Source organism: Panicum virgatum, chromosome 4K, assembly GCF_016808335.1.
Source record: "Panicum virgatum strain AP13 chromosome 4K, P.virgatum_v5, whole genome shotgun sequence".
In the NCBI taxonomy this organism is placed as follows: Eukaryota; Viridiplantae; Streptophyta; class Magnoliopsida; order Poales; family Poaceae; genus Panicum; species Panicum virgatum.
In genome coordinates this window covers 41,290,768-41,294,963 of record NC_053139.1, presented here as the reverse complement: position 1 = coordinate 41,294,963, position 4,196 = coordinate 41,290,768, and the positions used below count along the sequence as shown (strand labels likewise).

At 50.6% G+C, this 4,196-nt stretch overlaps 1 long non-coding RNA gene across 3 annotated transcripts; it reads right to left on the bottom strand.

Annotated features, from left to right (window-relative positions):
• Positions 1-340: 340 nt before the first annotated feature.
• LOC120704091 lies at positions 341-2,342 on the bottom strand. Of its 3 annotated transcripts, none has more exons than XR_005687403.1 (4): positions 1,288-2,342; positions 939-1,039; positions 780-828; positions 341-556 (listed from the first exon to the last, which is right to left on the bottom strand). It is a non-coding gene; the product is annotated as an uncharacterized LOC120704091 (long non-coding RNA). The 3 variants fall into 3 exon arrangements; XR_005687402.1 differs by having other exon boundaries at positions 939-1,407; positions 1,530-2,342; XR_005687401.1 differs by having other exon boundaries at positions 939-2,338.
• Between the last annotated feature and the right edge of the window lie 1,854 nt (positions 2,343-4,196).

Below are 4,196 nucleotides of genomic sequence, written 5' to 3'. Positions count from 1 at the left end.
GTTCAACTAATAGCAACAAATGTAATTGCACTTGTGATTAGGCCTGAGTATTCTCTTTTACTGTTGATTGATCCTGTACAACTAGAAAGGCCTGCAGCTCAGGGCCTATATTTCGAGTTGTACAATTCAGAATGGGCCGAACCCCATTGCGAGGCCTATTTAAATGTGTAAACCATTTTAGACTCATTTTAATTTGGACAGAAATATATTTTAACGCTCATTTTCAAAGTGGGCCAACACCCATTTTGTAGGCCCAATTTAATTTTTCTCAACCCAATATTTATTTTGCATTGTTACCACAGCCCAATTTGATAGCCCATAACTGAACTAGACACACATGTAGCCCAAAATCAAAACAGCCAAATATACTTGTGCCAAAATACAGTATAAATAACATATTTCCATACAGATACAATGTCAAGCTTTCAAGTGACAATCACACCGAATCATCAGACATTTCATAGAGTAATATTAAGGTAAACTCTATTCAGCCCTTTTCACTTCAATGGGAAACCCTCTGCCATCAAAGAGCATCAAACTCTTTGAAAGTGACAACCTACGGCCACAAACAACAGATTCAGATAAACTATTGAGCAACTCCATCAAGACTGGTGGTTTTGAAAATAAGTCATAATCATGTATATACCAATGGTAGAACTAATGGTAAGCAGCACAATGCTAGAACTGATGGGAAGCAGGAATGATAATGACACAAACAGATAATAGTTCTCAAACCTGCAAAGATCATTGTGTATATACCAATTATTTTAGTAGCGCACCTGCATAACTGAAGCAGAAATGTCGACATCTTAGCATGGATATCAATATCTGTACCCAAAACAAACACTTCAATATCACGATTCAGAACCTAAACAAATATTATGCTGTGTTCTTTGATCAGAACATCGACTGGAAGAGGGCATTAAAAAAATACTAACCTCTACAACCCTTTAAATAGAATCAACATGCACTGGCTACCTTCTAGCAAATTAGGTCCTCTCCAAACTGTATAGGAAAATTAATTTCACTTCCATAAGACCTAGCATAGAACTGAAAATGGTTAGTCTATTCCACTATTTTTGCTAAGATCTGGAGTTAATTATCACATAGCAAATGGATAAACACATCACGTAAGCACGAACATTGGCATCAGGTAAACAGACTCAAACTTGGCGCCACAACATTCTAATCCTTGCAATATTAAAACAGGGCTACAAGCTTTGAACAAAGCAAGCCTTGCAATATTGGAAGACATTGATCTTAAAACCAAGATCCCATGGTACTTACATCTGAAAACCAAACCTAGGATGAATTGATCCTAAAACCGAGATCAGAAAACATTGCTGACCGAGGCAGCAATTGGCACTTCAATTGCTGACGGCTCCAGCATTTTACCACGTATACCCACTGCAGCACATCCAGAGAAGCACATCATATAACAATAGCAAAGCAAAAAATCTCTCAATTTTCTCTTTACAAGAAATGAATGAGCAAGAAAACTAATACTGAATGTATATACCCAACTATACCTTTTGTCATACACTTGAACGAAATTGGTAGCCGAAACCCATGGTGAATGCAAGCACACAGCTACGTCTATGCAGAGACTGCTGATAAGACGAGCAAGCACATTGCACAAGCACTACTGGCGCCTATATGGCACCAACACCAGCACCCCCACCAAATACACCTCACATATGGTGCAAAAGATACAGGGTATTTCATTTGCAGTGGCAACGACACACAAGTATGACGAATTGGCTAGAGCTTGGCTCACCTTTGGGTTAAACCAGGCAACGGGGTGGGTGGCGGCCACGCTGGCGAGCGCTTAACGGCAGCGAGGATGGAGGCTGCCGAGCGCGTGAGGGCGTCGAAGAAGGCGGCCGAACGTGAGGGCGTCGAAGAAGGCGGCCGAACGTGAGGGCGTCGAAGAAGACGGCCGAACGGAGACCTGGCCCTTTCTCCCCCTCCCCACCACCCGGGCCGTCGCCACTACTTCCTCACGTGGCTCGGCATCTTCAAGGTCGCGCTGCTCGCAGCCGGCCTCGATCCGCTTGATTCCGTCCTCCTCCTGCTCCCCTGCATCGCCGCCGCCGCCGCCGCGGTGCTCGGCATGGATTCGGATTTCGGAGCCCCAATTCGACCATGCCTTGGAGCAGGGGGGCGGCACGCGCACGGGAGAGAAACTGCGCTGGGAGGCGGAGGGCGTGAGGGGGGTTAGCATCCACGGGTGCGAGGGGGTGGGCGAGAGCGAGAGCCGGCAGCGCGAGGGTGAGGAGGAGGCGCGGCTGTCAGGAACTGGGGCGGCTTCCGTTTACCATTATTATACCAAACCACACTCGCTTGTCTACCGCTCTTAAAAATGGCTTCTCCGTATTTATATTTAGCACTCTTATGGTTGTAATTTTTATATTTTTACTATTTTAGTTGATGTGACACATCATGATGACCTACCACGGTGGCGTTGAATCAGCAAACTCACACGAAATATCCTAAGTGCCCCTCACCTCCTTCTCTCTTCTCCCTCTCCGACAGCTGGGTTCCGCAACTTCTCCCACTGACAGGTGGGTCCAGTTGTCAGATTTGTCTTCCACCTCCAGCGCCTTTGCCCACGAACAGGCTCTGCTCCCCCGCGCACGGATGCCGCCCTCCCCGACCGGCACGCGCGAGCTCGTCGCCCCCGCGCCCGCGCTCGAGGCAGGAGTCGAGCATGGAGCAGCGCGGGATCGAGGCGAAGGCTGCCAATCCGGCGCGAGACAGGGCTGGGTTGGACGGGATTGATTGATGGATCATGCGCCTCCAATTTAGTACGAGCAATGTGCAGGGCTGCACGGCGCTCCAATCTGGGGACCAATTTGTGGCGTGGGGCAGGGCTGCGCGGGGCCGTCGGTGCCATTGGCACCTTACTTGTACATTTAAACTAGCATCTCAGACACGAAACAGCTTCGATCCAAAGTAAAAGATCGATCAGAGAAGGAGAAAAGAGAGCAGGCGGACGGGAGTTGGCTCACTTGAGGAGGCGGACGTCCGCGAAGCTGCGCGGGAAGCGGAGGATCGCCGAACACCTCGGACCGCGTCAGCGTGGGGGCGCCTCGGAGAGCTCCGGCTTGCCCTTCTTGGCGGCCGAACGCCCGCCGCCTGCCCGCCTCGATGTCGCGCTGCGCGAACGGCATCGCCATGGCGGCGGCGCCGGGGAGGGCGGCGTCCGTGCGCGCCCGGCCGCGGCTCGCTTGTGCCTGCTTCCCTGCTAGAGGTGGAAGACAAATCTGACAACTGGGCCTACCTGTTAGTGGGAGAAGCTGCCGATGGAGAAGAAGAGAGGAGGAGATCAGAGCACTGAGGACATTTCACGTGAGCTTGCCGACTCCGCGCCACCGTGTGTCGTCGTGGTGTGCTACGTCAGTCAAAGTGGTAAAAATATCAGAGTTGCAGCTATAGGAGTGCTAAATATGTAGGAGTCATTTTAAGAGTGGTAAACGAACGAGTGTCATTTGGTATAATGGTAAATATATAAAAAACCCCTCCGTTTGGGACTAAACAAGGCGCCAATCCGGCGAGCGCCCGCAGGGTTATTTACATTTTTACCATCATATCGAATGGCACTCGTTCAAATATCACACTTATAACGATGTCTACAAATGTACCATTCTTATCTCGCAGCTCTTATATTTTTACTACATTTACCTACATGGCACGCCACGTGGCGTAACACGCTGCCGCACAGTCAGCAAAGACGTGTGAAATATCCATACTACCCCTCCCTTGCTCATCTCTTCTCCCTCTCTCCCTCTCTGACAGCTGGTCGCCCAGCTCCTCTCACTGTCAGATGGGTCCCAGTTGTCAGATTCATCTACCCTAGCTCCTCTCACTGGCAGGTGGGTCTTAGTCGTCAGCTTCGTCTTCCACCTCCAGTAGCTGCCCCGTTCGTCCCCCAGGCCACCTGCACCGCCGAGGCCGAGGGCACCCACAGCCAGGCCACGCACGCCGCCGGGCTCGCCCGCGGCCAAGGCCATGAGCACCGGCCGCCTCGCTGCTACTCTGCACTCTCGACTTGACGGGGCCCCTTTCACTGGGCAACGACTGCTCCATGCGCCAGGCGACGCTCGCTCCCAGCATCGGCGGCGGTGTGCAGCGCTCGCTTATCTACTTTTCTTCTCCAGCGAACGAACAAGCAATCAATGGCAGCATCTCCTTTC